The sequence below is a fragment of the Canis lupus genome, chromosome 38 (genome assembly GCF_048164855.1).
Source record: "Canis lupus baileyi chromosome 38, mCanLup2.hap1, whole genome shotgun sequence".
NCBI lineage: Eukaryota > Metazoa > Chordata > Mammalia > Carnivora > Canidae > Canis > Canis lupus.
This window is the reverse complement of record NC_132875.1, coordinates 19,177,631-19,191,110: the sequence shown is the minus strand read 5'-3', so window position 1 is coordinate 19,191,110 and position 13,480 is coordinate 19,177,631. Positions and strand designations below refer to the sequence as shown.

General features: G+C 33.7%; 1 long non-coding RNA gene across 1 annotated transcript in view; it reads right to left on the bottom strand.

Annotated features, from left to right (window-relative positions):
* Positions 1–290: 290 nt before the first annotated feature.
* The window catches only part of LOC140626729 (uncharacterized), a 34,804-nt gene continuing 21,614 nt past the window's right edge, over positions 291–13,480 (bottom strand). Inside the window, exon 3 of the long non-coding RNA XR_012025777.1 lies at positions 291–694. This is a non-coding gene — a long non-coding RNA (uncharacterized lncRNA). The remainder of the gene's footprint in view (positions 695–13,480) is intronic.

The following is a 13,480-nucleotide window of genomic DNA, read 5'->3' as shown; positions in this document are numbered from 1 at the left end:
TCTAAAGTATTTTTCTCAAATATGTGTTTTTCCTTTTAAAACAATTTATTGTTTTATCTAATCGAGTTTAATATTTTACCTCTTAAGATTTTTACACTCATTTTACACTCATTTTTACACTCATTGATTTGGAGATGGAAGTAATGTCTCTTAATAGAATACTCTTTCAATGCAAGGGAGCCCAGATACCTCCCTCAACTCTATTCCTGTGTCTTCATTTTGGCCTTGAGGATAAGTGTACAATTTCACTCATTTGTGTCATCTCTTGTGACGCTATGTGGTAGGCTGAAACTGACTTCCCAAAAGAGGACCTGATTCCTACCTATGAATGTTACTTTATATGGCAAAAAAGGTTTTCTCAGGTCCAATTAAATTAAGGATCTTGAGACAGAGACATTATTCTGGATATATGAGTGGGCCATAAATACAATCACATATATTTTCATAGAAAGGAGATGGGGTGAGATTTTAGACACACAGAGAATGTGATGTGAAGACATAGCTGAGAAAGATTTGAAGGTGTTGGTCTTCAACACTGGAGTAATGCAGCCACAAGACAAGGAAGGACAGCAGCCACCAGAAGCAGCAGAAGGTAAGGAAGAGATTCTTCCCAAATCCTCTGGAAGGAGCATGGCCACACTGACACTTTGATTTTCGCTCAGTTATAATGATTTCAGACTTCTGGCCTTTAGAACTGTGAAAGAGTAAATGTGTATTGTTTTAAGCCACAAAGTTTATGGTAATTTATCACAGCAGCCATTGGAAGCTAATGCACTCCATGTCACAGAAATTTCACTCAGTCTCTTTCAGAATTTATGAGGTAAAAGTCAATTACCAACACATTTTTCTGCCCAAGTTCTAGGAGTCACTTGACAATATCTCCACTCTGATCAGAAACACTCCACCTTTCATTATGTCCAGAAACACAAAACTTCTGCAGCTTAGCAATTAGTTATTTGGGAGCAAGAGGACAGACTTCCCTCTGACAAGCACTGCCATTTTGTTCGGAGGAATTTCTTGAATGACCATAAATGTGTTGACAATGGTTGGAGGAATGAAAGAATTCTGACAATCCCTTCTGAAGGCTCCTCTGTGAGTCTTCCTTACTTCAATTCTTACATCATTGACTTATTTCATTTACTCAGACCCAATATTCAGGTGAGATTCTGTGTATTTCTGGTACCCTATAGCCTTTCAAAAACAAATGTCCTGACCCACTTAGGAAATTACATGAATTCATACTACCTCAAAATATACTTATGTTACAAATAATGTTTGAGAGGAGCAAGCAGATTTCAATTAGAAGATCCACTAATGTAGATAAACATCCTACTACTTTAGACTTGCATTTTGTAACTTTGTTTTTAAAACTATGTTATGCATTTTTAAAAATGAGAAACTTATAAAATACACTTAAACTCCAGAAAAATCTATTCATTTCATTTTAGTGCTATTGGTTTATCAGTTAAAGTTCTTGGTTTGATTTTCTATCTTCTTCTAGATAAGGATACTCATTTCTCTTCATTTGCAAAACAGACTATGATTTATAACTCCCTATTTCCAGCTGCTATATTTTTTATCTAAACACAAATGTGCATCATAGAGTGAATACTTACTCAAGTATATTTTGTATTACAGATAGGCATTTATATACTTAGTAAAGCTCATTCATTTTTAAGCTTTTTTCCACTCTTACATGATATACATTTTAAGTGTTCAGTGTTAGAAGGATTTTTACACTAAAATGCAATCTTTTATGTTATATATCTACCAGGCTCTGCTTAATTAAAGGCTCATTGTCGAGTGCAGTGATGAAATAACAGCAAGCTTCAAGAACATGTCTTGTTTTTTTTTTTTTTTTAAGAACATGTCTTTTTAAGAATTCCATTGATTTCCCTCACTTCATCTCATCAATAGTAGATATATTACTTTCTGAAAAGCAATGATAAAATACTCATAATATTGGGTAACAGCTGTAATGTTAAAATCACTTCTAATCATTAGCATCTGGAAATGGATTGAAGTAAGATTCATTTTGCTCTTTAACTCATAAGAGCAATCTGAAGAAACACTTTAAAATATAATTGTCTTGAGTCTTTTACTAGAAAATAATTCCCTTTCATTACCAATGCCATAAGTCATTGTCCCTATAGTTGGAGGAGAACAATATAGCATCATTATTATGCTTAATTTTCCCCCTGGATATAAGTTTGGTATTGAATGTAAATACATAATTAGGGACTTATAATTTAGAATCAGGATGTGTACTCTTAAAAAACAAGTTTAACGGAATCAAGTAAATTTATTGCCAAAAAAAAGTTGATAATTCAAAAATCACCAGTGTACAATTAACAATAATAACCTGCAACAGCTGCGGCACATGTGGTATCTACACATCAGATCCTGGGGAAAAGATGAGGACAAAGCTAATCCACATTAGATAAAGAGGTATCTGCTTTACCTTTCTATCCTAAATACAACTAGGAAAAAAGACAACGAATAAATACAAATTCACAGCAGTGCTGCAAAGAAAAAAAGGGTGCTATCAAAGGGACTGCCAAAAATATTATTTTTATACTAAAAAGTGTGATTAGTGGTATATGCTAGATTTGGGTGTTAGAGTGGGAACAAGCAAACAAACAAAACCTATGTTGATCTTGAGCACTAACTATTGATGTCAATGTTTGTTTCCAGTCTGGAGCTAAGAATATCAACTCTCTGATGTGGGACACCTTTCAAACAGGTTGTGAGGCTAGAAAAAATCAAACAGGACCTAGAGATGACTTTTGGACCTCAACAAAAAGCTTTCTCTTCCTAGCCCTCCTTCTGAGTACCCATGCAACTACATGGCCAAGACTCCCAACAATTCTTAAATAAATCATCACTTACTTACTTACTTACTTACTTACTTACTACTTACTTTGATGATATGCACTCTAGCAACTAATATTGTGGAGTCTAACATAGTCAGAAAATTAAGAATCACCAAACAATCACAGAATGCCTTTAGCTTGAAAATTTGCAAAGTTTTCCCAACTACAAAATAGTTAACCAAATAAATAATAAAGTTTGAAAACAAGGAAAAAATACATATACAAAAACATTATGAAGATATTTAACCACAATCAAAGAAGAGACTTGGATACAAATTTTTGATAAAAATTAAAAGGTTTTTCAATGTAAAAATAAGCATTCTAAAAATTCATTACTTAAAACTTATTGTAGAAAAACAGCTGGTTTGTCTTTGGGCACCAAGTTTTATGCAAGGATATTGTAAAAGGAAAGTGTCATAGATTATAAAAGCAGAAGGCCTCAAATTTAACTCACAGTAGTCGAAAATGCAGATACAAAGAAAAAAGTAGACATCATTATAATAATGGCATAAAAATGAGATTTGTGGGGAACAAAGCAAAAATCATAAAATATATATCTAGAAACAAAATGATAAAATGTAAGATCCTTATAATAAAGAAAATTATTATAATTTCTCAAGAGAACAAACACCAAACAGGTTATCTGTTAAATGAAAACCTGTCATATCAACCACTGATTTCTCTGTGGAAAAATCTTAGATAATGAAACAAAATATTCATTTCTCTGAAGCAAAAAAAAAAAAAAGAAAAAAAGAAAAAAAGATTTCAAACATAGATTCTGTCCATGTAAATACATGCAAATACTCAAGTTTAAGGACAAAATAAAGAGATTTTCCTAAATATAAAAACTCGAAGTATCGATAAAATAGAAAGTATTCAGGTGAGAAAACACTGACAAATAAACCAATGTAACTGACAGTAAAAATTAAAAATAAAATTTGATAAAACTGTAAACATTACTTTTTCAACAGAGAGAGTATCTCGGAGTATCTCTCTGTTGAAAACATGTTTAGATGATTTCATAGTATATGGAGGATTACAGGAAAAACTAGATACAGTCAATGTCTCTGATGAGTGGAAAGAGATTATAAGAATTAATTTCTCATGTTTAAAAAAGGAAGGAAGGAAGAAATTTTTAGAGGTGATGGCTAGTTTTAGGATATTGTATATAGTGACAGTCTCACAAGTGAGACTCTCACAGTCTCACAATTCATCAAGATGTATGCATTAAATATGTATAACTTTTCGTGTATCAATCATACCTCAATAAAATCTTAAAAAGATTTGTTTTCATCATTGGTAGAAAAAAAACCAGTTAAATATGTCTCTTAAGGTATATGGCTCTTCTTTCTTTCCTTTTTATCTTCCTAGAATTCCAATGAAAATGAAAAATTGCTTAAATCAACAAAATTATTGCTTTTTTCAAGCCCGAGAATACAGAGCATGGAAGAGCCACAATAATTTTGGACACATTTCTGCAAGATGGAGTGTGGAAAGAGTCATACTGAAGAATGAAGAAGCACATCCTCAGACCAAAACCTTAACAACAGAAGACTAGAGCAGAGTGTGAGTGGTTCTTCTCACCATGACTCTGAAAAATTTCCAAGCTCATTGAAAATACAGAAAGCAAATGGGTGTGGGTACAGTGTTCAGAATGTACATGGAACCCATTGGCAGCTTTTCCAACTTTGGCCCTACCTGCATAAAAGACAGGAATCAGAATATTGGGCCCAAGTTAAAATCAGGTATATTTTCTAAAGAAATCAAGTAGTATGAATATTAGGGATTTTAGTGAAGATTGGTGCTTCTGAACTGACTGGATGGAGGGCACTCTCATGGGCTGCTTTCCATCTAAACTAAATGCCCTAAAATGAGAATTGCAAGTTCATATAATCTACCTAACTCTGGGTTAGCTCATTGGAAAAAAACCTGAGTGATAACAAAGGAAACTCATATCAACGACAAATATAAATTGACTTTCCAAAATGTAAATTGATAGCCAAGCATAAAATGGAAGTGATAAATGAATAAGGTAATTCCATAAGCAACAAAAGTCATGTGTTGGAAGAATCAATTAGTTCATAGAGAGGAACAAATATTTAGCAAAGTAATAAAGAAGAATGTTTCAGAGCAGAAGAGAGAATAATTAGAAATAAGACGGCTGATAAAATTTCTTACACTTTAAAAAAGGTACAAAAAAATAATTTGGATAATCTGTGTGAGAAGGTGTAATATTTGGTTATTATTTAAGAAAAGATATGAAATGGGGATCCCTGGGTGGCGCAGCGGTTTGGCGCCTGCCTTTGGCCCAGGGCGCGATCCTGGAGACCCGGGATCGAATCCCACATCAGGCTCCCGGTGCATGGAGCCTGCTTCTCCCTCTGCCTGTGTCTCTGCCTCTCTCTCTCTCTCTCTCTGTGACTATCATAAATAAATAAAAAATTAAAAAAATTAAAAAAAAAGAAAAGATATGAAATGAAATCAATTATAATCTCTGCGACAAAAGCAAACCTATAGAAAATTATTTTTATAGACAAAAATGTTTAATGCAAATATGAAGAAAATGAAAACATGCTGTAATTTTGAGCAACTGATGAAATTAAAGAAGATCTTTTAAACATGAAATTTTAGGGATTCCTGGGTGGCTCAGTAGTTGAGCAGCTGCCTTTGGCTCAGGGCATGATCCTGGAATTCCAGAATAGAGTCCTGCATCAGGCTCCTCACAGGGACTACGTCTCTATCTCTCTCTCCATATCTCTAATGAATAAATAAATAAAATCTTTAAAAATAAATAAACGTGAAATTTTATGATGTTCTCCTTTGACTAGTAATTTTTCATGCAATAGAATCACATTTCTATTTCTATATTTCTATTTCTATTTTTTAAATGGGGTGGGGTTTATTTCATTCTATTTTTATGAAATAGTATCTATTATGATACTATAGATGGTATTATTATGTATAATAAACGCTCTTGCATTGCTCATGGTTGCAAATTATCGACAAGCATAAAATATTTAATAATAATTTGAAAAATTACTGAAAAGACTTTGCAAATATAATAAAAAATAGTTAAAACTTAAAAATTAAAATATGTACTCTATTTATACAAACAATAGTTACAGTAAAAATTATACATAGTGGGGAGCTTGGGTGGCTCAGTTGGTTAGGTGGTCAACTTGATTTTGGGTCAGGTCATGATCTCAGGGTCCTGGGATCAAGTCTCACATCAGGCTCCTCACTCAGTGGGGTGTCTGCTTGAGGACTCTCTCTTTCCCTTTCCTTCTGTCCTTCCCCTGCTTTAGCACACATTCTCTCTCTAAAATAAATAAATAAATCATAAAAAATATATACTTAGTAGTCAAACTTTGGAATCCTTTTCATTTCAATCAAACGAAAATAAGGCTGCCATGACCATTACATTCAACGCTGTTCGGAAGGCCTGAGCTATCATAATAAATAAAAAACATAACAATGGAAGGTATAATCGGTAAAATGAAAGATAAGCAAAAATTATTTTTAAATGATAAATTTCTATGTAGTAAATATAAAACAAGCCACACAAGAAAATCTCTATTAGAACTAATACAATAATCAGCTAATATAGCACTTTTTCATTTGGGAAAGAAGCAGTATTTTTCGTCTGCACAGACTGATCTTATATTGCCTATCAAATATTTTATTTATTTTATTTTTAAAATTAAAAAAATATTGTGAGCTCATAAAAAAGCAGGCTTTGGAAAAAACAATTTCCAGTGTCAAGGTTCACAGTGCTGTTTAATGGAACAATGGAACTCTGTGCTATGATGGACCTGTACTAATTCTGCACTATTCAATATAGCATCCACTAGCCACATGTGGTTATGAAATGCTTGAAATGTGATTCCTACAAAAGAGGAACAGAATATTTAATTGTATTAAATGTGATTAGTTTAAATTAAAAAATATTTTATTTATTTATTCATGAGAGCTACAGAGAGAGAGAGAGAGGTCGAGACATAGGCAGAGGGAGAAGCAGGCTCCACGCAGGTGGCCCGATGCAGGACTTGATCCAGGGATTCCAGGATCATGCCTTGGGCCAAAGACAAGCAATAAACTGCTGAGCCACCCAGGCATCACGATTAGTTTAAATTTAAATTCAAATAGGCATATGTGACTGTGGCTACCATAATAGTATAGGTTTATATAATTTTTAAAATGTATATTTCCCAATAAATATTGCATTATAAGTATTGAAAAAAAAAAGGTTTTTGCACAACATACTGACCAATACCCATATTGTTTCCTATAAGTACAGTAATTTAGATTTTGCTGTGATAAGAGAAAAACCTCTTTATAATTTTTGTTAATAGAAATACAGATAATGGCACATGAAAATGTTGAAACCGTTCATTTTGCCTAGTTTTTCATAGTTTATTTAAGAAAAAACAAAATCAAAAACATCCCAAACAAGATCAGTTAGTTTTGAAAAATCAATGGAGAAAATGTGCAAAAGTTATTAAAGAAGGTAAAGAGATGGACAAGCACATTTTCAATGGCAAAGCCAGAAAATAAGAAACTTCACTTCGAATTTTGAAAGGTCATTTTCTGACTATGGATCCTTCAATAAACAACCATATTTCCTCCTCAGACATATTCTATTTAGGCATAAGTATAAGAAACAGATCAGTCCTCACTTGGGCTAAAACAAAGAACCATGCTTGAATGACAAAGTAAAATTATAACCATGAGCATACCTTTTTCCACAAATAAAAAACCACATGAGATTGAGTATTCATCATTTGAACAGATGTGGACTCTTTCACAGGATGTCAGAAAGTGACCTAACATCTCAAGGGCAAAATTATCTGTCTTAAGAAGGCAAATTCACTGTGAATGGGAGGAGTGACATCTGAATCAAAATATGAAAGTGGCGTCTAAGTAAATAATTTTGCATTTATAAATATCAAGAAAGTTTGAAAGCAGAAACAGGTAAAAGTTTCAATTCTTTACTCATGCATTTTCTTTTAAATGCCTTTCTCATCTGCAAATACACACACACACAAAATTGAAGCTACATAATACCAAAACTTTGGAATGGGAATCTATACATAGCCATAGGGCATAAGCTATACAAATGTGATTATTAAATATTAAATATTTTTCAAGTATTCTTACACTCCAATATGCATGCTTAATAATGGAAAGGGGTTTACAAAAAAAAAAAAATCATCACCGGCTACACATATATGAAGAAAATCATACAAAGACTGTGACAGGAATTAAGACTAAATGATTAAGCCACTATCTATATTGTTAAATGAATCACAGTTGCTCATGATATTGTTTAATCAATAAAATAAACAGAATCTTACTACTGGCTGACTAAAATTTACAATGAGGTCTTATATATAAATGTCTGAAGGAGGACTGTAAACTTACATGGTTTAGTCCTAAAACTTGAGACTTTCCATTAAAGTGCATTGGTTTCCAAAAGCTATGAATGCAACATTGATAGCATTTGTAATTTTTTTATTATCTTACAAAACACAGAAATATGCAGGCATTATATAACCTTAATAATCTATGAACAGAGAGTGTACCATTATAGTTGAGAGAGACAAAAATAAATATTAGAAAATGTGGGAGACTATTAAAAGTTACTAGTTCTGAAAGGCAAAAAGTATATATATAGTAACACCAGAGGGGTGCCTGAGTGGCTCAAGTCAGGTAAGTCTCCAACTCTTGGTTTAAGCTCAGGTCGTGATCTCCTGGGTTGTGAGATCAAGCCCTGCATTGGGTTCCACGCTCAGCTCCCTCTCCCTCTGACCTTTCCTCACTCTAAAATAAATAAATAGATCTTTAAAAAAATAGTAACACCGGAGACCCAAATGTTAACATGATGATGACCTATGGTTCAGTTTAGAAAACTATTTTAATAGGCAATATTGTTATTATTTCACCTTCATGTAGCTGATGAATTCCATAATAATAACAGATAAATATTTTGAGGCAAATAAACATGAGGAACATTGAATGAAAATTATTGTTTAAATTAAGTTGGTAACTCCCAATTCTTAGAAAGGTTGGGGGCTCTGCCATTTTTTTACTAAACTTTACTTTTGAAATACCTAAGCAATCCAAGCATGCCTGCCTATGTCTTTCATAATGTTATCTACCTGCATCCCGGTTTCTATGCAAATCCTACCAAATTTCTGGATCCAATTTTACTTCATGTTGCCCATATCCCTATTATTTTACTAAATATCTATTTCATTTAATTGTACTTCATATTTACCTATATATATATATATATATATTTGCCAATCATTTAATACTTCTTAGTTCTTCAACTGTGCTGTATGTCACTGAAAAAATAATGATATCACAATTATCAGACTAATCAGATTGCAGCTCTAATTCTGCAACCTATAAATTCTGTATTTACAGCAAGTGAAGATTTTCAGTTTCTTGCTTACCATGAGATAAAGATCTTTGTCAAGATGGTTTACTCTATTGACATAACTGTAAAATTCTAAGTGTCTTGTTTCATATACTGCAAACTTCTGAAGAATGAAGAATTTAGATGTGGATGGGGCATTATAATTTGCCTAATTCAACCCCTTTTGTTATAACAATGGCAGAAGTAAAAACTGAATTCATATTACTGACTTACTTATTTGTCCATCAAACACTTGTCGAACACTTTCCATATTACACATTGTGCTAACTTCCAGGAAAATCAAGATGAGTAAGTCTTTAAGAATATACAGAATATATATATACAGCAATGTGGGCAGCCTGGGTGGCTCAGTGGTTTGGTGCCCAGGTGTGATCCTAGAGACCCGGGATCAAGTCCCACGTCGGGCTACCTGCATGGAGTCTGCTTCTCCCTCTGCCTGTGTCTCTGCCTCTCTCTCTCTCTCTGTGTGTGTCTCTCATTAATAAATAAATAAAATCTTTAAAAAAAAGAATATACAGCAATGTGAGAGAAAAGGAAAAATAAGTATTTAATTGTTATGAGCTATGAACAGGGAATTGTTGAAATATAAAAGGGACCCTGAAGAAGTCAGGAAAATATTTCTGGAAATGATACCTCAGATGAATTATAAAGGGTTTGCAAAAAGTAAAGACATTAAAGAAAGGAAATCCAAATTTCTGAGAACCCCCTCCTGCCCTGATTCTACTATGTTCATAGACTCATGTAAGAGAAAATGAGGCTTTAACAATTATTAACTCAATTAAAATTAAGACCTCCAAAGATTAAATAGTTGTATTCATAAGCAATATATCTACATAGAACTCTGAAAAGATAAACATCAAAGAAATTCTCCAAAGGGTGTAAAATTCCAAAAATAGTTCTAGTAAATTCTTTTAGAAACATGTCATGCTGTTGTTTGGGCTGAAACATATTAAGGAAGACCAGTGGAGTAATGAATCTTGTAGAAAGGACTCTGAAAACAGTAGCATTTTAACCAGTCAATAAATCAAATCCCAGGCAAGTGTAATACAGAAAAGAGAATGCGAGTGTTTTAGACACAGGCAGGCAAATGAGTCTAGGGTCTTGATCTGATCAAGGTCAATGGCTTGTAAAGTTAAAGGCAGAACCCTTCAGATTAGAACAAGTAGCTAACATTTACTTAGTTATACTTAAGGAACTCAATGTTGAAAAATGGGTCAAAAGCAGAGAAGAACAATGCTAATGACAAGGCTTTAACCTTTGGTCTTAGAACAGAGGCTACTTCCTCTTAGATTTGATTCTCTTCACTTTGATAGATGTGAATGATTAAAAATCATAGAGATTTTCATCTATGAAGGTCAGAATCCTAGGAAGTCAATGGAAACATTATAGCTAGATCTGCTATATCAGTTCTGACAAGGTTATACAAAACAAACAAACACACACACACCCACACACACCAAACACCACCACCACCACCACCACAACAACAAAATTTATTCTACTTAGATTATGAATTCAAGAACTATCATTGACCTTCTGGCTTCAATAATAAATTTTATACTGGATATGAATGCTCTTGATTCATTTGTTACTACTTCCTTTTCTTCCTCCACCCACAAAACAATATTAGTGAAAAACAAAACCCAAGAGCTCCTTTACCGCCAACAAAAACTAAACAACATGCAGTTTGTGATTCCGTCTGTGCCTTCTGCTTTCTATCCAAAACAATCAGTTTCCACCAATAAAACCAAAGAAAGATAGGAAGTTCAATAGTAACTCATACTTTGAAAGAAGGGCCATAGTGGCATCACTGAAATAATAGTGGAACAAAAATTGTTTTTGCCTGTGAATACAATAGAAATGTCCTCTGTGGAACAGGTGTATTTGTTCTATAGAAAGGCAGTCAGGTAAAGTGGGATAAGCACTGGATTATAAATTGGGAAGTTTGGTCTTCTATCCTAGCACTGCCACTAAGTACTGGGATCCAATTTTCCAATCTGAAAAACAGAGTGGTTCAATTAAATGGCCACTAATGTTCCATTCAGTTATAGTGCTTTATGGAACAAAATTTTTGTTTAAAGACAGTGGAGGGGCAGCCTGGGTGGTTCAGCGGTTGGGTGCCGTCTTCAGCCTAGGCGTGATCCTGGAGACCCGGGATCGGGTCCCATGTAGGACTCCCTGCATGAAGCCTGCTTCTCCCTCTACCTGTGTCTCTGCCTCTGTGTGTGTGTGTGTCTCATGAATAAATAAACAAAATCTTAAAAAAAAAAAAAGAGAGAGACAGTGGAATAGGGACGCCTGGGTGGCTCAGTGGTTGAGCAGTGGTTGCCTCAGTGGTTGTCTTTGGCTCAGGGTGTGATCCTGGAGTCCTGGGATGGAGTCTTGCTTACATCGAGCTCTCTGTATGGAGCCTGCTTCTCCCTCTGCCTGTGTCACTGCCTCTCTGTGTATCTCTCATGAATAAATAAGTAAATAAAATCTTAAAAAAAAATAAAATGGTTATTGATTAATTATAGAAACCAGACAAATGAAATTTAGTGGGTATAACTGGCATTTGCTTAGAATAAAAAAATAGAAGAGAAAAATATTCATCTAGGAGAAGAGATTTTTCTTATAAAGATTTTGTTATAGTGAATGTCTCACTGTGTTTCAGTTAGGGGAAAAGGATGATCCAAGTGAAGGCAGTAAACTTAATCATAAAGATGAAATCAATGTGGGTCTAGGAAAAATAAATGAATCACCTATATGTGGAAAATCAGTTGGGCCTCAGAGTCTCTGTAGCAATATTCACTACCAATGACAGTGGAGTAATTCCAACAGAAATTTGAGAAAAAGAATGGACCAAGAATGTTACAAATATGTAAATGATGTTTTAGTTCTGGTGGTAAAACATAGACATTTGCATCATGTTAGAATCCAGGAAATGGAGTACATATAAAAAATATTAAAATCTTATGTGAAGATCAATCCGTAGGATAGATTATGATTCAAAATTAAGCAAAATAGAGAAAATATGGTAAAAAGATTTCGGTTAAGTATTAAATATATTAAATAAATATATTTAGAAAGGAGCAAAGACTAAAAATCTGAGAAAACAATATAAATACTATAAGCCTTTATATTTCAAAATTAACACTGTAAAATCAGAAGATAGAATATTGGAAAGAAGTCAGTGTTAGCATGCATATACTAATTTCCTCACTTCCTATACCAAGATCTTGATTTTATAGAATCTAATTTAAAATACAAGACTTTAAATACAGTGATATTGATCTTTTTTTTCCTAATATCTTTTTTTACAAAATTTTATTTTCTGGTTTGTAAAGAATATTTCTCATCTCTTATGAAAAAGTATTTACCATAAGTCCCTTAAGACTCAGTATAGTTTTGGGGCGTGTTGGTGGCTCAGTTGGTTAAGCATCTGAATCCTGGTTTCAGCTCAGGTCATGACCTCAGGGTCCTGAGATGAAGCCTTTCACTGGGCTCCCTGCTCAGCAGGGGGGAGACTGTCTCCCTCTGCCCCTCCCCCTGCTCGTACACACTCTCTCTCTCTCTCTCTGTGTCTCTCAAATAAATAAATAAATATTTTAAAAAAGATTCAGTATTGTTTCCTTCTCCTTGGGTGAAAATCAACTTAGATATAATAATATCTATAATAAATTAATTTATTTTTGTTCTTATTTTTTTCTTTACAACTTATCAAATTCCTAGAGAAGTGTCTAAAATGATATTTAGCAAATGTTAGTAATGTTTTTTTCTAGTGTTGTCAGAACTCTAGTCTGTCTTAAGGGTTAACTTGCTTCATGCTAATTTACTCCTGGCCTGCTGACTTAAGGCCCTTGATCTGTAACAGAACTAATTTACTTTCTTTGAGATTCACAGACCACTGGCTTTGGGGAATGAAGGACCAGAACTTTCCCAGGCCAGCAAGTCTGTTTGAAGCTGCCTCAGCTTTCTGATTAGTCCAACAATCTTTTAGCAAAATATTTTCCTTTTATAAGGTCACACATGACTTACTGACCTCGCCTTGCACACCTTAGACCTTGCCCTGAGCCCTCCTTTACAGAAAGAGTACTCTTGCACAAACCCCAGGTACCAAGGAACTAGAGTTTCTTGCATAGCCTCTGAGCACCAGATAACTCTTTAGATGGCATCATTGGTTTAC